We start from the raw sequence: 24306 nt of genomic DNA, 5'->3' as shown, positions 1-24306 counted from the left end.
CTACAAAAATATTCCTCACGAAATACTTAATATCAGCATTTCTAAAGAGTATTTTCCAATTGAGTATATGGCTTTCTAAATTTCTTCAGAATTAAAATTTATGATGTCGTCATGCTTTTTTACAATATTGAGAAACAATAACACAGTCTTCAACAAGTAGCTTCACTTTAGCTTTATGATCAAATACTGAGAATTCTTTTTCCAAGCCTACTCAGAAAGTTACTAATGTTTAGAAACAAGTTTCTGAATTAAAAAATATCTTCTTACAAAAGAAGGAAATTTGGGTTTTAAGATCTGTTTTAACATGTCTTTCATAATCAGGAAGATTCTCATCAACTTCAGAAATACTTAAGAATTGAGGGAATTGAAACACATCAATGTCAGAAAAGACTACTCAAACTACTGCTTACATTGTGCTTACAACAGCCATCTTACAATGAAGATTGAAACAGAGGAAGAATAGTTCAGTTCAAAGGCAAGGTAAAATTAGATAACTGTGTCAATCAAAAGTCAGGCATGAAAAGTTACAGGTCAAAGACACCAAGTCAAATTCAATTGATATTTTGAAATTACATCAGGACACTTAGCCATGAAAGAACTCATTTTTGAAAACAATTTTTAGTACATAAAAACATAATTGTTCATATTAATGGTGTATTGTGAAGTTTCAATAAATGTACACATTGTGCCATATTCAAGTCAGGTTAAAGAGACCTATCTCCTCATTTATCATTGCCTTGCGTTGAAAACATTCACAATCCCTTTGCCTAGCTTTCAGAAATATTCAGTGCATATTTGTTATATTACAGTCAAACTAATGTACAATAGTACACCAGAACTTCTTGCTCCTATCACACTATAATTTATGCCCAATGATCAGCCTTTCCTCATCCCCTACCTCATGTACTTTCTCCAGCTTCTCTTAATCACCATTCTACTCTCAGCTTAATGAGACCAACTTTCCTCTATTCCAACCCAGTGAGATCTCGTGGTCCTTGTTTTCCTGTGCCTTATTCACTTAACACGATCTCCAGTTCCACTCATTTTTTGCAAATGACAGGATTTCATTCTTTTTATGTCTGAATAGTATTCCACTATGTATATTTGCCAATTTTTCTTTATTCATTAATCATTCAGTTGAAGGACACAGGTGATTTCCAATTCTTTGTTACTGTGAATAATGCTTATCGAACATAAGAATACAGACATCTCTTTGACATATTGATTTCATATTCTTTGGATTTGTAAACAGCAGTAGGATTGCTGTATTCCAAAGTAGTTCTATTTTTATTTTTTTGAGGAAGCTCCACAGTGTTTTTTATATTGGCTGTACTAATTTATATTCCCACTAACACTTGTAGAGTTTCCTTTTTTTTCTAGATCCTCACCAGCACTTGAGTACTTGTTATCTTGAGCTTTTTTTTTTTTATTTTTTATTTTTTTATTTTGGAGGTAGCATTGAACTTGGGTGCACTGAGCTGCATCCCTAGTCCTTTTTATATGTATTTTGAGACAGGGTCTTGCTAAATTGCTGCTTCAGCCCCCCCAAATCACTGGAATTACAGGCAAGCACTAACACACCTGGCTCTTTAGTCTTCTGATAACAATCATTCTTACTGGAGTGAGGTGATAGCTCCTTGTGGTTTTCATTTGCTTTGATCTGATATTAATCATGTTAAGCATTGTTTTTTCATATATACCTGTTAGCCTTTAATGCCTGTTTAGTTCTATTGCCAATTCTTTAATCAGGTTTTCTCAGGTTATTTACAATTTTGCTATGAGTTTTTGGAATAAGTTTTATATTCTCGATGTAAATATCTTTCCAGATGTGTAGTTTACAAATATTTTGTCTAATTTTCTCTTCACTCTGTTGATTATGAACTTTGCTATGCAGAGCTATTTAGTCTGATATAATCCCATTTGTCTTTTATTTTTCCTGTTCTCTCTGCTTTTAGGGTCTTGTCCATAAAATCCTTGCTAATTTTAACTTCCTATTTTCTTCTATCAGTTTCATATTTCAAGTTTTATTTTTATCATTAATTCACCCTGAGTTTATTTTTGTAACTAGTGAGAAATAGGGGTCCATTTTACTCTTCTGCATAGATACATACAATTTTTCTTCCACCATTTATTGAAAAGGCTGTCTTTTCTCCACAGTCTCCTCTTACCCCCTTTGTTCAAAACCACTTGATGGTAGATGCATAGTTGACTTTTTGGCTTTCTATTTTTTTTCCCAGTGGTCCATGGGTTCTAATGCTTCCTGCTTTGTGCTGCTTTTTCTAGATGCCTTTGACTTGTGTGTGTGTGTGTGTGTGTGTGTGTGTGTGTGTGTTTCCATATAAATTTTAAGATTCTTTTTTTCTAGTTCTGTTAAGAGAGTCCTGGGTATTTTAATAAGGATTGTACTGAATCTCTAGATCACTATCTATCTACAGATAGATCTGTTTTATGGACATTTTAACTATGTTGATTCTCCTAATCCAAGAACATGAGATGTCTTTTCATTGTGTTATCTTCAATTCTTTCATCAGTGTTTTATGGCTTTCATTGTAGAGATTCTTCACCTCTTTTGCTCAATTTATTCTTATGTGTTTTAATTTTTGTAGCTACTGAAAATGGGATTGTTTTATTTCTGTTTAAAATAATTCAGTATTGGTGTATAGTATAGCACTAATGATTCTTGTATGTTGATTATGTACCTTGAAACTTTTCTAAATTTGTTTTTTCTAAAAGTTTTTGGTGAAGTTTTTTTTGAATTCTCTCTATATAAGATCCTGTCATCTGCAAATGGTGACAGTGTGGCTTATTTTCCAATTTGAATGCCCTTTATTTCTTTATTTTGCTTAATTGCTATGAATAAGTCTTCCCATATTATGCTAGATGAAAATGGTAAAGGTGGTCATTCTTGTTTTATCCCAGATATTATAGGGGAAAGCTTTCAGCCTTTTCCCATTTACTACAGTGTTAGCTGTATGGCCTTTATTACATTGATGTATAGTCCTTCTATACATACTTTGTTCAGTGGGTCTTTGTGTTGTTGTTAGGGGACTGAACCCCAGGCCTTGGGTATCCTAAGCACATGCTCCCTGTTCAGAGGTTTTATTATAAAGGAATATATGAAATTTTATCAACTTCGTTTTTGGCATTATTGATGTGAGTATATGATTTGTCTTTGATTGTGTTTATGTGGTGTATTGCATTAATTGATTTGCATATTCTCTTGGTGAGCAGTAATTTTAGTACACTATTGGAATTGATTACCTCATATGTTGTTGAAGATTTTTGCATCTATGTTCATCAGGGATATTGGTATACAGGTTTTTCTTGGCAGGGGAGTGTACTGGGGACTGAACTCAAGGGCACATTGCCACTGAGCCACAACTCAAACCCTATTTTTTTGTATTTTACAAATACAAATTTACAAATACAAATATTTGTATTTTACAAATACAAAATTTACAAATGAGACAGGGTCTCATTTAGCACTTTACTTTTGCTGAGACTGGTTTTGAACTTATGATCCTCCTGCCTCAGCCTCCTGAGCCACTGGGATTACAGGAGTGTGCCACCACGGTCTGGCTTGTCTGCAGTTTTTTTTTTTTTTTCTTTTTGGTGCATCCTTGTCTGATTTTAGTATCTGAGTAATGCTGTCTTCATAGATTTTTTTTTTAAATTCCTTCTTCTATGTTTTGAAATAAGTATATGAGAATTATTATTCCTTTTTTAAAAGTTTGGTAGAATTTGGTAGTGAAGCCATGTGCTCTTGGGTTTTTCATGAAAGGAGACTTTTTATTTGGGACTCAATTTGTCATTCTTATTGGTCTAGTCAGATTTTGTATTTCTTCTGGATTCAATCTTGGTAAAGTATATGTGCCCAGAAATTTGTCCATTCCTTCTTAAGTTATTAAATTTGTTGCCATATAGTTATTCATAATAATCTTTAATGATCCTTTACATTTTTGTGGTGTCAGCTGTAATGTTTCCCATTTTATTCTGATTTTACTTATTTGAATTTTGTCTCAAGTTTATGTAAAATTTTCAGTGTTTCCTTTCTGAAGAACCAACTCTTTGCTTGTTATTTAGTCCCTATTTGACTTATTTCTGCTCTGTTATTTGTTATTCTAATGAATTTAGGTTTGTTCTGTTTTTTTAATTCCTTGAGATGTAGCTGTAGGTCATTCATTTAAAATCTGCTATTTTGAGGTAGGTAAACTTCTCTCTTAGTACTGCTTTTCCTGTATCCCATAAGTTTTGGTATATTGTGTCTCCATTTTAATTTGTTGCAAGAAATTTTAAATTTACTTTCTTATTTCATTCAGAGTTCCTTAGTTGTTAAAAAGTAAATTCTTTCATTTCCGTGTATATGTATAGTTTCCAAAGATTTCTTGTTAGTGATTTTTAATTTTATTGCATTTTAGTCATAAAATATACTCGATATGATTTCAAATTTTTAGAACATTTACTGAGTGACTAATTACCTTGTGATTTTTTATATGATATATCTTTGAGAATATTTCATGTACTGAAAAATGTGTACCATCACTCTTAAGTAGAATGTTCTGTAGAATTCTGTTAGATCCATTTGGTCTAATATAGAATTTAACTCTGTTTTTTCCTTTTTTTAAAAAAAATTCTTGTTTGGATGGTCTGTATATTGCTATAAGTGGTGTGTTAAAGTCCTCAACTATTACTGTATTGGAGTCTGTTTCTCCATTGTAATTATTAATACTTTCGTTGTATATTGGGAGCATGTATATTTAGAATAATTATTTCCTCTTGTTAAATGGACAGTATCATATCATTATATGATGGCCTTACTTGTCTATTTTGTGGCTCTTGATTTAAAGTCCTTTTTGTCTGAGACAATTATGGCTACTCTTGCTTTCTTTTGGATTCCATTTTCATGAAATACTTTATTCCCTCTCTTCACTTTTTGTCTGTGCATGTCTTAGAGGTATAGTTAGTTTCTTATAAGCAATATACAGTTGAGTCTTGTTTTTCTTTAGATTCTTTTAATTACTCTATTTTTTAATTGGAGACTTAAATCCATTATACATAAATTATTGACAGAAGGGAAAGTTCTTAGTAGAGTCATTGTATAGCTTGTTATCTTATGTAGGTTATGAAATTATTAAAAGAATTTATCAATTATTTATGTATTAATGAATAATTATATATAATTAATCAGCTTACTCAGATTGATACTGAAGATTATCCATGAATCTGTATTCTAATTTTTCTCCTTTGGTAACTATGTAAGACCTTATGTATTACAATGAACTGTATTGATCATTGCTTTCAACTGAAGTAATTGACAATGCAACACTCTTCAGAGTTGTACAACTTTCATTATATAACAACACCAATGTATGTATTTCACATGTATTTGGTCTAAGATTTCAGAATGATAGGTCTTGAATGTTTCATTTTATTTGAAAATTGGGAGAACTGGTTAATAAGGGTTGCTAATTTCTTACTCAAAGAAAAATTTTCTCTTATAAGAACAATATGCCTAGAGCATGGAAAATATCCTTTTCTCTAACGTCAGAGCAATCTTCACCATTTACCAAGATATTACATGCACAACAAACATTATTTTAGCCACAGGAAAAAAATTACAATTTGAGTTTTTTTTCCACTGTAGGATTCCTTATGCACTGAGAATTTTCTATTTCTAATGTCATCATGAGATTTTAGAACATCTTTCATCAAGTAAGGAATTTTGGAATATTTAAGCAAAATATGATTTTAGGGTATCAATTATCTCTCCTGAAAATTTATTGATGTTCACTAAAAACTTTTAAATTGATTTCATTTTAATGGATGCCATATCTACAGAGTTGGTTAGATTTAGTTTTTGAATACAAACAAAAATATTAGAGATTTAAAATCAGATGAGAACATTAGAAACCATGTACTATAACCTCTTTATTTTGAAGATGAAGATCCAGACCAATGATGGGATTTATCTAAGGACATACAGTTAATTAGGAAAAAAGTTGATTCTACACTAAGAACTCTTGCTACCCTGTCTAGTAATCTTGTACTATATAATCATGTCACCTTTTAATGTATTATGATATTGCTTAATTACTATGAAAATGTTTGACATTATAAATTAAAAATAGCCTTATACTTTGACCTTATAATTTACTCCTTGGAATCTGTCCTATAGAAATAAAATGGTTGATACATGATAATACAAGTGTTGAAAGATGTTTTCTGTAGCTGGGTGTGGTGGTGCACACCTATAATCCAAGCATCTCAGGAGGCTGAGACAGAAGGATCATGAGTCCAAAGCCAGTGTCAGCAACGGTGAGGCACTAAGCAACTCAGTGAAACCCTATCTCTAAATAAAATACAAAATAGCTGGGGATGTGGCTCAGTGGTTGAATGCCCTCAAGTTCAATTCCCAGTACAAAAAAAAAAAAAAAAAAGATTTTCTGTAGCATTGTTCATAAATCTTTGAAAAAAGAAAGTTAATTGGGAAATATTTAAATTGAGGTATAATCAAACAATGAAATATTTTGAATCTATTTAAAAGAATGAATTATATCATATGGACATGGAGTATTTTTCAATATTATTATTGAATGTGGGTAATGAGAAGCAGAAAGAGTATGTAAACATTGATTTTATTGTTGTAAAACAATGATAGAGATCTCCCAATTCATTTGTAACTTTTTTAGGATTAAAATAAGACAGAGGAAAATACAGAACATATATTAGGACATTAAAAAGCTGACCTGGGTATGATAGACATTGCCAAGAGAGGATAAGAATAGTGGATAAAGAAAGCATTATTTTAAAATCATTATACATGCTATGATGCATGCTTGAAGAGATGCATGAAAATATGATTGGAAATGTTAGTGGTTAAGATAGTGTAATTCCAAGTGGTTTTTATTTTATTATTTCAACTTTTAGTATCTTCAAAGGATCTGCAATGAACTTATGTTGTTTATATGATTATAAAATAAATTCTACCTTAATTCTCATGAAAAAATTGAAACCTTTGATTTAGAGTTGAAAGCTAATTACCACAGAGACATACCAAGCTAAGGGATTATCACCTGACGGTATCAACTAATCAGGTTGTGTGGCTAAAGAGATCCATGCCTGATCTTACTATTCTATGTTGAAGTGAAGACTGCTTTCTGTTTATAACTTTATGGTTCTTTATAACCTAACCTCTTTGTGATCCTGCCTCTAGGACTTATGATATTCTGAAAGCATTCATTAACAAAGAATGTACATAATTCTTTTTTTTTTTTTGCTGAGTATCACACTAGTCTAGCACTGTGTTCATGATAGCATTCTATAGCATTTTGTTAAACTTCACTTGACATAGCTCTTTGTGTATTTTTAAAAATCACTTTGTATATTTTTTTGATTGATCTTGTGAAAGCTGTTACCAAGCAAAGCTGTTACTACTGTCTATTCTCCTTACCTGTTCAATCCATCAGAATTGTGTAATTGAAGGCAATTGAGTTCCAAATCCTAAAGGAATGTCCCCTGACTTTTAATATTGACATCTAGCATGTGCATTGATGATATAAAATTTATTATGCTAAATGAGACCTCAATGGGTGGTCAAGAATGTTTAGACACACCACAGACAATAACATAATTATTCTCTACATCTTCAATTTGACTAGAACTGGATATCCCTTGGATGTATCAATCTGAGTAAAGACTTGGTCTTTATTTAGAGTTACATTTGCAGTTCCATTAGGAAATGTTGCCTTTGGGATATTATTTCTGTTGAGAAATGTCCATTTAATTTTATTTTTTAGATTGTGCCATTTGAAGCTAACATTCAAACTTTCTTGGTAAAGGTGGAATTGTGTCTCATTTTGACAGTTACAAGATTAATATTTTAAGGAATTTTTAAAAATAATTGATTGATTTTCAGTGGCACAGAAGTCAGGTTACCTATATACTTGCCAACATTTTTTTATAAGACATGTTGACTTCTGTTGTGTATTTTTACTAATTTATAACAATTTATTTTGAAGTCTTTGAAGAACTACCAATTTTGTTGCTCAAACTTTCTCATATCTTTTCACGTCAAACATGGTAGAAAAGCTTAATAAAAGATGAAGATTTCATTAAAAAAATATTTGGTTTAATCAAACACATTGTATAATGTCTTGATTTAACTAGAAATATTCAGTATTTTTTCTAATATTCTGTGCATATGGGATTTCTGTGCAGACCAACATATTCTATATTTGAATTATCTTTTGATAAACTTCATATATAGTTATATAGTTATCATGTAATCATGACATTGGCTTTGATGGGACTCATGGTATTCTTTGGTAACAACCTGCTGAGAAGCTACCTTATCGAAAACTAATTTCTGACCATTGTGTTCACAGAAGGAAATCTCTAAGTTCAAACAGTTCAATCAAACTGCCTAATTTGAACTCTACTCATTATAAACTTTGTCAACTCTGAATGTCTCTATCAATATACATTTGCAGTCTTTGCTTTCATCATCTAATACATTTAGAAAACTTAAAATCTTCTGAATTTGTAGGTCTCATATTTGCTTGAGGAATATAACAATATTCTTCAATCTGCATGCCTCCTTTATTGCACCTTAACATCACAGCTAACAAGAATAGTAATGCATAAAAGTAGCATAGGAAACAGAATTATAAAGTGGAGAAATAGAAATGAGATGATTTTTGACTATTTTAAATTTTGATGTTCCTCAGATAAGTCTTCTGTGATCAGAGATATGTATGTAAACTCTTAATTTTATTTTTTGTCTTCAAAGCTCAAACTTCAGCAAATTCAACATCATACAAAAATGATATCCCCATTCAGAAATGAGAAGCAACTGGAACATGCTGGCCAAAAGTGCCTCTGAATTCATTTTTGGGATCAAATATCGGGTATATTTCACTTTTGCTTGAAGTTTCTTTACAGCAGTTTATTAATAAATATACCTGTTTATGTTGCTACCAAAGTAGAGCAAAAGCACATGAATCACTAGAAACAGTTTTTAGTAAAATATTTAACAGATTATGTTAGGGCCAATAAGGTAGCAAATATAATTACTTCCAAGGTGAACTATATTTTTTGTGTAAAACCAAATAATTCATTAATTTTTTCATTACAATTTGCTTTCCTGTTAATTTTCTCTTAATTGCTGCCAATTTTCTATTCAATTGATTTAAATTTGCTAGCATTTTAAAAGATGATAGAAAGCACATGAAATGGGAAAATTGCTTCATAAACAGATCTAATGGTTTAGCTGTCTTCATTTAACACAATAGGGTCAGTTCAGATAGTGGTTAATTTTATTAGAGCTGTTCACCATCTTTGTTGATAGTGACAATGTATGTTTAGTTTTAGGTTTGTGCAAAGGCTTATTTTTCTAAAGACTTAGCTCTCACCTTCCCCACACAGCATCATGCATATATTTTGTATTTTAATTTAGTATTAAGAATGGCATTATAATTTGAGGTTAAGGATTATTTGGCACTAATAACTGTTTAGATCAATTGCTGTGTGATAACCCTGGAGTATTTCATGCCTTCCTGTATCTATGCCCTGGAGTAATCTCCCACCCTGACTCTGTGCCTCATCTATTGACTTGCTTTGACCAATGTTATATTAGCAAACATGGAGCATGCAGATGTTTGCAATGTATGTGTGTGCACTGGAAATTACTATTTGGAGCCCTGTGACAACTGAATGACACAGCTGCTAGCTTGCTGAAGAGTGAAAGACCACTTAGAGCAGAGAAAAGCCATCTAGTTGCCCCTCCCTCAAACAGTTACCAAGCCACCTGATAGCTGACTGCAGATGCATTAATGAGCCCGTTGAAACCACCAGCAAAACCATTCAATTGAGGCCAACTCACAAATTTGAGGGAGTTGCTAACTGCAAAGCAAATTTGGAATCATGACTGAATAAGACTTCTGTGGATTCTGGAATGAGGGTGCCAAGTTGGAAAACTATAAAAATCATGGTTGGAGGACAGATAGTGAAAAAATAGCCACAATTCTTGGCAGTTCTTTCCAATAAGTTTTTCCCACTGATTTTCATGCAGACTATTACTTGTTTTCACCAATAGAGTGTGGCAGAAATGACATTGAGCAAGTTCTGAGCCTAGGTCTAAAGGGTCTTGACACTTCTGCTGTTGGGTCTTAGAACCTTGAGATTTTCTTATGCAAGAATCTGGACTAACCTGGTAGATGATGACAAACATGTAGTCCACTTACCATGTAGCTACAGCCAAGAGCCAACTGATCCCCAAAATTAGTGTCTTGAAACTGACTGGCAGCTGACTACAGATGTGTGAATAAGTCTTGCTGTGGCCAGCAGCTGAACTCCAGGTGATCTCAGTACTAACTGGCAACTAAATAAATAGTTGTTTGAAGCCATAAGTTTTTGCAAGGTTTGTTTTGCAAAATTGAAAAGGACTGTGTTTAATTCTTTCATCTAGATATTTGGAATAACTACCCATTAATTTCCTTTCATATGGTTATAAGATGTGAAAAAGGTATTGATTTATATTTAAACAGTGTTTTCTTCTTTCTAAAGATATAATCTTAACACCTAAAATCTAAAACCAACATAAATCAAAGGATTATTCCAGTCAGTTTTGATATGAGACTAAATGTCATTGAAAAAAGTAATGTGGACAAGAAGAAAAAAAAATCATACTCCTAATTTCTTATGCCAGATAATTCTTAAAGAAGCATTCTAATTGAAAAGATAGCATTTTTAACTCTGGTTATTTTTTACACCAGAGCCTCTATAGTGGCTTGTTAAAAATGATTGCTGATGTGATGGGCATAATGCTAAAAGCATGTCATAGAGTTGCTTTACTTCAAGGAAAGCCAAAACTTGTCCAGTAAGTTTTGAACAAGTTTCTTGCTGTTTAAATGTCGGTGAATAGAAATTAGAGTTTAGGTTTCAGAAAAAATTTTGCAAAATACTATTGCAAAACTATCAGAAATATTTTAGCCGATTTTTTTCAACACACTGTATTTATATGTGGTGCTATCAAAAGTTAGAAAGGATGAAATAGTGTTTTGTAGTGTAGTTTCAGTTACACTTCCTAATGTGTAGTCCTTGAACATCTGAGTATAGTGTTGTACCTTCATAGGGAATGCACTCTAAATTATTTAGCTAATTTTGTTTCAAAATTGCAAATCCTTGGTTTTATAGAACATTTAAGGTACATAATGAAAACAGCTGATTTTAATGCAATTTAAATTTTATCAAATTACCCTATGCTATCCTAGTTGACTTAATAAACTTTATCAATAAGTTGAATTCAATTCAACACTGATTTTAAGAGCAAGCTTTTCTATTAATGACATAGCTGGTTAATAATTCAAATTTATTCTGGAATTTATTTCTCTCAGTATAATGTCTCAACACTACAAAGCTTATCATAATGTTAAATAGTTGCTTAGAAGTCTGTTGAACTATACAATGAACTTTAGAAAGTAGAGACCATGTCTTATTCAATCATTTATTCCCTGCTCTGGACAGAACTGTACACGCCACAGTAATTATTAATTATTTGTAAAGTGAATGAATGCATTAAATTTTTTCTGATGTTTTTTATGATTTAATTTTGTAGACAAAAATGAGGATGTGCTTATATTTGAGAATACAAAATTCTATTGGCTGATGCAATTACTTTTACAAATGTTTGTTTAAAATATATTTTATTTAGCAAATATATATTCCAGGTGTGATCTTAGGCCCTGGTGATGGTGAGCAAGATAAATATTGCTTTCCTGAAAAAAAATTATAGTTTATTAAAGGAATAAATGTGGATGATAGCAGAAAATATGATCTTAGTCTCTGTTTTTCTGAAATACATTTTAGTGTTAGAAAACAAGTAGCCTGAAAAAGTCACACAGTCCTCAGGGAATGATTTCAATGGCCCTGAATATTGAATCTTAATATTTATAATATTAAGTTGATTTTTATTTTGTAGACTCCACAGAAAATTTCCAAGCAACATGTTAACTTATGTAAAACACATTTATGCTAAATATCATATAATTTATCCTTGGGTTTAATTTGAGAGTTTCTGGCATGTTTACTTTTGCTCAATGTTTGTAACTTCCTATAATTGAAATTAAGAAAAATTGTGTTCATTTATTTAACTTTGATGGATAATGGGAAATGCCATATTTAAAATTGGATTACTATGGTAATATACTGAATGAAGGCAGCTCTCACTGTAAAATTGTACATTAATTTTGGAAACATCAATATATCTTCTATGTGATGCTCAGCTACCTATAATACCTTTTCTCTTCTGCTTCTTGTCCCTGCATTGTCTGCAAAATTCCTGCTTCCTCATTAAGAAAAGACTCAGCCATTATTTGGTTTTTGAAGTTTGCTCTGATATGATTTTAATGTAATTTAAATTTTATCAAATATATACGTATACACATATGTAATAGATATACATATATGTGTGTGTAAAATATATATATATATATATATATATAATTTATTCCAGATGTTGTATGATGTGTTAACTGAGCTACTGAATATACTTCTTCCACTGCTTGTGTTACATATATATTTAGATTTCTGCTCCTCTGTAATATTCTAGTAGGGGACTTTGAAAAACTGAAAGCAAAATATATCATAACACTTAGGTAATACAAAATAGATGCAAAGAGAGAAAATCTGAAATAAAAATAGAATTTCAAAAGTGTCTTATGAGCAATGGTCCCTCATAAACCCAACTCTATTATTTGAGAAACACTGTATCAATCTATAATGCAATACTTGCATATCAATAATATTGTAAAAAGTAAAAGGATACTTACTGTGCTTGCTTATAAAAATCCCCAAACTTTTACACTATTAAATAATAGGAATAGTCCTTTATTTATCATGGCTTTCAAAAATTAAAAAGAAAAATCTTTTACATATTTTTCCAACAAGGTAAAAATTAAGGGCCTTGTATATTGTGCATTTAATCTCTCTGCAGGTTACATTACATAATCTTGATACACACAAGACACATTCACGTATGATACACATATTACATTCTTTTAGGATTATGTGAAGCCTTCAAAACATCAGCATTCTATAAAATGATTACTTAGAATCCATTATATTTTTATTAAGAACTGTAATTATCAAATACAGAGAAAACATATACTTTTATCACAATATTAAAAATACTTAAATATTAATGTGGAGCCAAGTGAATAAAATATTAATCCACTAACATCCTTTATAACAAGTTAGAAAATTTCCTCTGTTAACTAAAGTATTTTTGAAAAATATTTAGCTATTATACTCAACATTTGTTTCTTGGTGACCCACTCTTGTGAATAGATTTTAGTTCACACTATGCTGAGTAACTATGCGTCTTTTTTAGTTTTTAATATGCATTGGGTAGTGTGTTGAGAAACATCCTCTTCTGAAATGGTAAATTCTAGAAGGGGAAATAAAGAAGTGAACATTTATGGCAGTGTTTGATACTTTCTCTGGTGGAGGGCTGGGTAAGGAGTAATGGGAAGGATTCAAGCTGACTTGAGGGAAATGAAGGAGTTGGCCAAGTTGACAAGTGCAAGTCTGGGAAGAGTACTCTTGGCAGTGGATTGCCCTCTGAAACATGATATTTTTCAAAAACTATTATGCTTTGTTGAAAAATAAAGTTTAAAGCAGATATGCTAGAAGTTGAAGTTTGAAGGGCAGGGTGGAGTTAGATCCAGGATGGGGAATATGTGTGTGTTTGTATATACTTATGTACCAATGTGAGATGGGGAAATGTACTATGATAAAACACCGTACTGTGAAAACGTGGTTATTGTGATTCCAGATTAATGGGTACTAAATAGAGAAAGAAATACCAAGAATAGGACTTTGGTCCCAATACTGGAGAGGAGGAATTTAAGACATAATTAGTAGGATTTGAAAAATCTACTGCATATCAAGGTGAGGAAAGTATAAGAATCTGAGACCTTACCAGTGATATGACTTTGAGAACTCAATTCTGTTGACCCCAAAATAACATGAAACCAAAAATGCTGTTAAGGACAGACATGATTTTTAATGCCTCCGATGTGGAAACAATATTTTCTTTAGAAGACTAGATGAAATCTTTGTACCTTACAATATTTGTCTCAATTTTAGCTGTAAAAGTAATATAACATATTGCATTTCACATCCCATCTGAGAGAATCTTTAGAAGACTAAAAAGGGAAATTGACAAAAATGGGTTCACATGCTATATCATGAAACAAAGCAGATAGAAAAGTGAGCTTTAGTTAATGGGAAAACACACCCACAGAACATCTGAAGAGGCAAGTATAAGTAGGATATTTTAAGATATTTTTCAATGCATTCTCAGTAACCTTTAAATAATATCATGATTTTATCGTACTGAACATGTGATTTTAATGTTTTAATATTGACAAAGTGACATAAAAATGGGCTCATTTATTAGCTAAAAGGTGAGACTGAAGATCAGAATTATAATCTCTTTTATGGCCATAGTTTTCAGAAAGCTACAGTGAAGAATAATAGCTAGTTTTAGCTATTCCTATTTGTGCCTTGAGACACTAAACGAGATTTAGAATATCATTCATGGTAATATGGTTTTAAAGAATCCTATGTGGAAATGATGCCTGTATCATAAACAGGCCTCTGCAGCTCAGTCCCTGGGCAGTGAGGCCCTTACTATTCCTCCTTCCTGAGGTCTGGTGTCTGATCTGAATATAACTTGCTTGACTCACAAAGTTGTGGAAATGAAATAAATGATGCATATTTGAGAAGAAGGGTTAAAAGTTCCTTTCAAGATGAAAAAGTCCAATTTAGATATTTCCCTTCAGGTCTTTTCAAATAAAATTTGGCTCGAGGTTGCCTCCATATTTTGAGTCCCTATGTACTGAACTACAACCTAACTTAGTCTGTAAACTAGGTGGAAGCCTAACTTAGTTTATCCTTGATACAAAGAGTAGAATTTCAGCTAGTCATTTGCAGCTAATTTACCACACCTTGCCCATAAGGCAGATGATTATCAATAGTCAATCAGATGATTATTCTAGTTTACTTCTATGTCTATAATAGTTTGCTTCTCATACTGCTTGATAGAGCTCTCTGAACTTTTGATTCTGAATACTATGATTCATGAATCATTCTTTCCTCAAGTAAACTATGCTAAATTTGTCTACAGTTTTTTCAGTTAAGAGTCTCAATCAGATAAAAAAAAAAAAAGTTTGTAATTTACTCTAAAATGATTAACCTTTATGAGTCTGACTTGTAGAACTGCCTTAAATAGATACATGTATCAGAAACATTTTGTCAAAAGGGCATAAGATTGCTTATGATAATGTGTACAAATGTTAGAAAATAAAAATTCAAATGGTAATCATAAAATTATAGTAGAAATTTGATAGGAATGAATGACTATGCATGAATATTTATAAATCTTACCGAAGTGAAAATAGACTTACAAATTTTAAATCATCTTATTTATAAGATGACATAATTTGTCAAATTTACAAAGAAAGTAAGAAATTAAAAATATTATCTTGCTAAATAGTTTTAGATATGCTCTGTTTGATAAAAGATAGTGTTTTCTTTGGGGTTAGCCCAAGTTTGAATAGTAACTTTTTTAAAATTTTTTTAAAAAATTTGTTTTAATTAGTTATACATGACAGTAGAATGTGTTTAGGCACTTTGCTATATCATACATAGATGGGATATAATTTCTCATCTTTCTGAGTGTACATGTTGCAGAATCATATTTGTCATGTAGTCACATATATACATACAGTAATAATGTCTGTTTCATTCTACTATATTTCCTATCCCCACATCCCCTCGTCTTCCCTCCCATCACTTAACTCTACCTAATCTAAGGTAATCCTATTCTTCCCTAGTGCCCACCATATTATTGTGAATTAGCATCTGCATATTATAGAAAACATGGGCTGTTGGTTTTGTGGGATTGGCTTATTTCGTTTAGCATGATATTATCCAACTCCAACCATTTATTGGCAAATGCCATATTTTTACTCTTCTTTAAAGCTGAGTAATATTCCATTTGGGGAAATATATATATGGTAACTCTTATACAAAATGATAATTTATATTTGGGAAAGATGTTTAATGTTGTGAAATTCATGTTCTTCCTTTGTTAAAAATCCTACAACATAGGGTATTTGTGGAAAGTAAATGAGATGACATTTGAAACACCTAACACATTGACTGGTTTCTTGTAGGCATACCGAAGAGTTATTTTTTTTTATGCCTTACACCTGTTTCCAGTGTTTCCTAAGTGATGACATCTGACATTTATGGTTATCTTAGGTTTCAGAGAAACACACTCTCAGGTAGAAAATTCATTGGGGAGTACCATTGGCATTAACACTCGTAAATAAGTGATGAAAATAGAATTGGGCGGGGGAGATGTTTAATAATGATGTGGGCAAGAAGGGTCTCAGCAAATTCCAGAGGGCACTGGTGCTGAGCTGACACTTCAGAGATTTTCTTACTTTGAGGCAAAGGGCCTGGCTTTTATAGTACCATTGTATACTTATCACCCTTGTGCACAGGGTATAAGTTATGGGGTGGAGCATAACTTGATTTTGTTTGACAACCCTCTTCAGCTAAAGGCAATTACCAGAGAGGGACTTAGTACCAGTGGCTGACAGCTCTCAGCTATCTGTAGCTTGGGGAGAGCATGCTTCAGTTTTGGAAAGTAGAATGTGGGCAACATACCTCAGCATCTTCGACACTGGCTTGTGTGATGTCTTTGGTTAAATGTGACACATAGCTATTCTTTCTAATTCAATTAATTAGAACAAGCTCATAAGTCAATAAAATTAGTAAAAGGAAGAAAACAAGAGAGGTGTTTATAAAACTTAAAGTTATAAATTGGAATCTTAAAAAGTAAAAGAACTGATTATGTGCAAGATTGAACTATTGAGAAAGATGAACATAGGTTTGGCAGATAATTTATGTACTCATGTCAGTACATAACTGAACATGAGATACAAATGGAAAGTAATAGTGATAGTTTTATAAGTTGAAGTGTGGATTTGATATTGTGCATTTAATTATTCATTGATTTATTCTAAACTGTTATATATATATATATATATATATATATATATATATATATATATATATAATTTATAAAGATTTTGCTGTCATAAAAATCAGTCTGTCAGATTTGGAAGGGAAAGTTACTCTAGAGTCAAGATCCATTGATCTTCAATATGAAAATTAGAGGATAATTTATAGAAATTTATAATAGAAGTTGGTTATTCATTGTAGAATAATATGTCTAAGTGATTCACTATTAAAAGTGACTTAGAGTTTATATAAGAATTTGGTTTAATAAACATGCTTAAAATAAATCAGACTGCATGATCAAAATTAAAAGAATAGTAACAGTGGTTGCAACAACACACTGGGGCTAATGGTAAAATTTCCAAAGACACAAGTGCTTCATTCCAGGTAAATTAATCTTAGATTTAAAAAAAAAATCAAGCCAAAAAGCATATAGTATTATAGAGATGTATTGAGTCCATATATGCACGAATAGAAAGTAACTTTGGAGAAAAAACAAAACTTCCAAAGGAGAAAATATATGGATTCCTAAGTGCAAATAAACATATCTTGATTTCTAGAGTTAGTGAGCTAGAAAATTTTAATTTCTGAAGTTTATAATCTAGAAGATCAAATTCTATTAAGAAGTAGAGGTATTTTCTATTTCTCATTCCCATGTTTCCCAATCTAATAACCTATAATGTCCCAGCCGAGTCTGAAAAGTATGGCATTTTATTTCCTTTAGAGATCACAGAATGCTGGCTATTGATCTGATTTTTCCCAGCATGGTCCTCAACTAAGATTATCTTTCTTTGTCATGGAGCTTTATTTTCCCTCTCCTTTAAAAAAAAAATAACAACAAAAAGACCTGCAGTCTTTTGTTGCAGATATTAGTGACTCTTCATATCACACATAATGCCATGAAAATATATCAAATATAAAATAGATATTAAAATTGACATTAACACAATGCTGTGCATCCTTACGATAATCCCCTACCCAGAAGGTATGTTTTGGTTGACTATATTAAAATGAACAAAGAAAAGCTTGTAAAATGGACAGAGAAGTTTGTATTTTTCAAATGTGATATAACTTTGAGGCATTATCTGATTTTACCAAATTTGGAAAACTACAGAAATTGAAGAGTCACACATGTTTTGCTTTGTCAATTGCAGTAAAAATGAAAGTGGATCATCTACCGAGCATTATTATCCTGCCATAATCCTGACCATATTGTGGTCCACAGATAATAAACCAGGAATTAAGTATGGTATCCCAATAAGACTGTCTTACATGTTACCTAAGGTGGTCATTGTTTACTCAATTCCAAACTACAATCAAGTAAAAAAACAAAAACAAAGAAATGATTCTGTTACAACAGAATTAAAACTTCTAAAATAATTTAGTTGTTGGGCAATCTGATAATGATATGCTTCAAGTTTTATTATTTTTATTCAATAAGGCTTGACTAAATGGCTATTTTGTGGGCATCCTTACTAGAAAGTGATTAAAATGACATATTTGCCACTATTTTTAGAAAAGCAGAGTTGAACTTATTTCAGTAATACAAAATGTTTTAGAATAATAGATTTCAGTCTTATATTTTGTCACATGACCACATGAAACACATACACATACTGAAAAAGAAGGGCATTCTTATTTGCTATAAGAATGATTTCTACTTTAATAAGATGGTGGAGATTTTTTTTATTAATATAGACAAGGCAAATAGATTTGAAATGCTCTCAAAAATCTACGGATTTTGGATGTAACCTCTCTTTGCGTCAGTCCCCAAGTTTTGATTAGTGGTTATTGCTTGTTTCTGTTCTAGTAAAATTACAAAATTATTTTTGTTAAGTTATATGAAAGACTAGGAGGCAACTGATATGAAACAAATCCATCTCAATTAGGAAATATAGCAGATAACACCAAGTTGGTAGACTGCCAGGTTTCTATGATTTAGTAAAGCAGGAACTGAACTAATGAGGAAGGATAAATCCTATGCCAGACGGTGAGAATGTAGGGCTCAGAGTCCAGGAGGCCATACTACTTGGACATATGAATATGACTAATGAACAGATTGAGCCAAAGAGAATCCATGCTTTTGGTAGACCTGCTACCCCTTAGTTTGCTTCCTGATTGGCAAAAAAAAATTTAATAATAATAAAAATGGTTCTGGGACTTATGCAGCCAGTTTGATGAAGAAGAGGGTGTAACAGATACTCATGAGAATGTCATAGCTTTGTGCCTTAGAAAACAGTGGCACTGTGTCCATGATTTCCTTCTAATATTTTACCCTACTAATAATTTTATCAGTCGGTAAAGAGAAGCATGCTTGTTGAACATTTACTGTATTCCATTCTAAGACTTTTACTCCTCCAGAAATAGAAGCTAATTTCTAAGAAGATAAATGAGGAACAGAAGTATGTGATAAGAAAATTGAAATTGGGCTAGAGCTTTTCAGCTAATACGGAATTCTCAGGCATTAAGGGGCTTATATTCTGGCTCCTTTTTATCTACCCAGTAATTCTCAAAAGCCATGGATACAAATCAGAAATATTTGTTTATGATTCTTAGAATAAAGGTTATGAAAATTACTCCTATTTTCCGATATCCAAATGTGGTAAAGTAACATACTGTGGATTACTTGGCGTTAAAAGATTGCTAACTCCAAAGGAGAATCCAAATATCAGTCTAGGAAAAACTTCAAACTCTATTCATAATCTCCAACATCCCTCAAAACTTGAGATTGTCCTTTCCTTTCTACTCTCTCTGTCCTAATTCTACCCTCTTGGGTCTGGGTCAGTTAGCACGTTTCCCCCAATAATAAAACTCTTAGGTTGTTAAGAGAAATCAGAGTGAGTGTTCAATTATTCACATACTGTATATTGCTTAATTAATTCCTTGTTCTTTTCTCTACAATGTAAAAGATCAAATCTTTCTCTTTTCTGGTCTCTAACAATACTTGGATATAATTTAAAAATAATAGCAACAGTTTTCCTGTGGTCATATTTTTCTTGAATTACTTCATATTCTGCATCATTTTGTGCTTCCTGAAGACTGGGATCAAAACTTCCTTTTATTTTTATTTCCCCCAGGTTAGGACTGAACACATAATAAGTAGTAAGTGAATACAAATAGATGATTTATAAGGGAGAATCAATATAACATTTAAAATTGTGTTATAACTAAATGTTATATTGATTCTCAACTTAATTGTTAGCTCAACTTAATATTCATTGGCATGGTCTGAAAAAGTGTTACTCTTCAGTTTCCTCATTAAAAAGGAGGTCAAAATCCCCATTGTGCTTTCTATGTTTTTGTTCCCATTATTGCTTTAACCAGAGAATTGGGTGAAGGGTCCTGCAAATAGTGCAGTTGCATGGAACCCTGGCTTGGTTGCCTGTATAGTTGTAATTTAGCAACTTTGCAATGGGGAGGTCACAAAATGGAAAGCACAGTGTTGTGTTTTTTGTTTTTTTTTTTTTTTTAGCAGACCATCCTGATCACAAAGGTGTAACATGTTTTTCTCTGTCAAAAAAACAGCAAATTGCAGGCTTCCATGATATTCAGTGTAATAGTTCTTAATGCATTATAAGGATTAAAGCTTGATTATATTCCAAATGACTAGGACATTTTAAGTCTCTGGAAAGCAATGCATCACCAGAGCCCTCCATTAAGACTGTGGCTTTGGGGCAGATGGTGACACTTGGGTGCTATTCAGACATTGAGGGAGCAGAGGTTCCTGCAGAGCTCTGAACAACATCAACAATTGTGTCAAAATAGTGGTAAATGCTTTTATTTAATAATATGGTTATTCAGTACCAGAGGTTGTAATGTCTGTCTCCTCACTGTAACTTCTACTTCACCAGTCTAGACTGAATTTAAATCCATGAACTATTCAATCCTTGCTCCACTTAGCTGTCAAAATTATCTTCTCAAAAAATAAATGTGAACCATGTGGCTCCCTGCTACATTCAAAATACAACCAAATTCTACAGCTCAGAAATCAGTGCCTTTTACAATGAAGCCTCCACTGCTCTCCTTGAAATTTAATCAACAAATATTGACTTATTGTCTACTGTGTATCCTCACTGTGCTGTCCAGGCATCTGGTTCCACATTTTTACTCAGACATGGCCCAAACTCTTCTGCCTTTTGTCTTTTTGACCGGTCTGCTCTGTATGGCAAAGCATTTTGTTCTAGGCACCTGGCAAAATTCTACCCATCCAGATACATTTCAAAAACTGACTTCTCCTGCCTGTATGCATGCAGAGGATAGGTCTCTAGCTCATCCTGCTCTCTCTCAATCAATTGTGCCTTCTCAGTGGTGAAGGGCCATGTCTTCTTTGTATCCCCCACAACACTGAGCAGATGAAACTGGATTGAATTAAAATCTTAAGAATAGATTTGATAATTTATACATTCAGTTTGTTCATATTGTTTGCCAGAAGTGATTTAGGAGAACCGGATCAAATGTTTATGGACTGATTGCCTGGCCCCTTATAACTGTGGCTTTGGTAATGGTTTTACTCCAAATTAGTCAAATTGCCAGGTTTATTAAATGTGGTCTCAGGACAAAGGGCAAGAGAATTAGAAGCATTTTCATTATAGATGTTTTAATTTAAATTTTAAAGCAATACTATTTTTTTAAAAACATGTTTATGTACTCACTCTCCTGAAATGCAGTCATCCAAAAACAGTAGTCTATGTAAAACATGACATTACATGTTACATAAAGTGTACACATAAAAATTCGACTACTTTTATCTACAAATAGCTGTATATAAAAAACATCTAAACTAGTTAAGAACACAATTATGTCATATTTTTGTATGTATAAGGTGTTCAATATCAAAATATTTTTGATCTTTTCTTTTCATCCCTGAGGTTTGGCTGATTGGTTTTTTAATGTACTAAAGTGTTTTCCTCTTTCTTTTCTGATTCAACCACATTGAATCACCCATCTCCAGCATACCATCCCAGAACAGCAGCTTCCAGAACATTCCAGTTAAAGCCATACTCTATTCCTACTGAAGCCCCCAGTCCCATTTGTCTTTCTTGCTCTTCTGTACCACCCCGGACCCCTAAGGTGAGACCTCAACATCCTTTGAAAGGTGGTTCTTTGGAGTACAGATCAGGCCTTAGGAGTACTTACTGAGATTTTTCTCTGAGAACAGTTCTGTCTCTCTGACTTCCAGAATGAATCTTTCCTCCTCCCAGAAGGTATTTACAAATCTAGAGGGCTTCCCCACTCTCACTTCTAATGACAATTTTATTTCTCCTCCTAAAGCAGATACATTTATGGGGAGAGGAAGAAGAGTGGGACAGAACATTGTTCCTTCTTGCCTTGCCCTTCCATTGTCATGCAGTGGTGTTCTTTCTAGCCAGAACTCATTTAGTTTTTGAAAGTGTTGAGAAAGGTGATAGAAGATCTCTTTTACATTGCACAGTTTTGATGCTACCAAATATTTTAAGGATATATTTTTATAAATTGTTGTAAGTATACTAAAAGTGTCTTCAAGATAGATATTTTCTCATTCCAAAGCATGATTTTAAATGTCTTGTATGTATATGGGTTTGCATGGAGTAAGGGATTGGTTTTGTATTTCTCAAGGGACAGTATATGTGCAAAGAGGGGATAGAGCAGGTATTTGTGAAAAACATTCAAGATACATATTTATACAAATAAATGACATTGACCAAGAGTGGTAATGTCTAAGAGGCATAAGCAAAAATTGTCATAACTTCAACATATTCAAAAAAGAAGGTCTGTTTCTTTCCTTTTCTTTTTTTTTGGGGGGGGCGGGGGGAGCTGGGTATTGAACTCAGGGCCTTGTACATGCAAGGTAAGCACTCTACCAACTGAGCTATATCTCCAGGCCCTAAGTCTGTTTCTATGAAGGAATTGGTAATTTTGGAGATATTTTTACTTTATATATCTGATCACTCAAAGGAATGTTTATAGATAATCCTAAGAAAATATTTTTAGTGGTACTTGTTTTGCTGTCAAAAGTAATATTTTTGTATCATATTATCCTGTTTCTGTTTTATGGCATTTACATTATTAAATTCATATAAAGGAATTATCAACTCAAATGAGTTTAACATAATCTAAATATTTTGCATATAACTTAGCCATAGATAATTGAAATTGATTTAATGAGATGGTGACTAATGCAGTAGGTAATCATCTGTTATTTATATAGTCTCTATCATTAATTGCAGAGTAAACAAGGATGGAAGGAATAATTTGGAACAGAGTGTTTAATTTTGGTTACATTGGCAAATGCAACAAGGAGAGTTTATCTTTACTCTGTTACTACTATGCATTTATTAAATCTAAAGTGAGAGGGATTTTAGAAATTATCTGGCACAAATTTTTCACTTCTCTATGAGATTGAGGTCCAGTCAAATCAAATGACCACCTTTATGTTACAGAGATGATTAGGGATTGGGCTGAAATTCCATCCACAGAATTCCTAACTTTGGGTCCAGGACTTTTTTTACTGTATCATATGATCTTTAAAATAAAATCCAATACAAGTGAGTTTAAATATCTGGGTTCACTACCCATGGTTTTCCAAAGCTTCCCATAGTGTTTAGGAAAGAATAAACTGATATTAGGAAGTATATGACAGCATTTAAATTGGATGATTGGGGTGAGGGGTAAATATATATTTGGATCTCTTTTCAGCCAATACAGAAGGACAATTTCATTCAAGATCTCCCTGCTAGCTGAGTTCCATGAGTTCTCCTGTCACTATGGTGCTCCTTTATATTTTCATGAAGTCAGTAGGGGAAGGGGTATTCTTTTTACTTCTCTATAAAGCTAAGATACTGCTATTATTCTGTAGTATCTGGTTCACAAGATTTCCTACTTCAATTGACTGAATGCCATGTAGATACATAATATAAACAGATATTAAAAATAAAAAACTTGGCAGACAAGAAACGAGAATGTCCATGAATGTTTAAGACTATGTCCAATCGTGACTATGGTATGCATGTTGAATTTCTACACCTCGTGAGAAACTAAAGAATATCCCCAAATTACTACTATGGAGGAGTAGGACAGGCAGACTAACTTCATTCATTACTGTAGCATAATTACTGTGAGCAAAGCTAAATAATGCAGTGACCATTTTATGTAGCAATATAATGTGAGAAGTAATATGTAAATATTTACAATACTATTAAAACATTTTTTTAAAGTGGCAAAGAAACCAAATTCACA

The 24306-nt window shown here is 32.3% G+C and overlaps 1 protein-coding gene and 1 long non-coding RNA gene across 4 annotated transcripts in view; one reads left to right on the top strand and one right to left on the bottom strand.

Moving 5' to 3' along the window:
- Cntn5 (contactin 5) overlaps positions 1-24306 on the bottom strand; it is a 1189809-nt gene that overhangs the window by 101562 nt on the left and 1063941 nt on the right. The window lies entirely within an intron of this gene.
- The window catches only part of LOC144377170 (uncharacterized), a 227194-nt gene that overhangs the window by 138438 nt on the left and 64450 nt on the right, over positions 1-24306 (top strand). The window lies entirely within an intron of this gene.

Source organism: Ictidomys tridecemlineatus, chromosome 4 (genome assembly GCF_052094955.1).
Source record: "Ictidomys tridecemlineatus isolate mIctTri1 chromosome 4, mIctTri1.hap1, whole genome shotgun sequence".
In the NCBI taxonomy this organism is placed as follows: domain Eukaryota; kingdom Metazoa; phylum Chordata; class Mammalia; order Rodentia; family Sciuridae; genus Ictidomys; species Ictidomys tridecemlineatus.
Note: the sequence above shows the minus strand (reverse complement) of the source record. Positions and strands in the feature narration are given on the sequence as shown.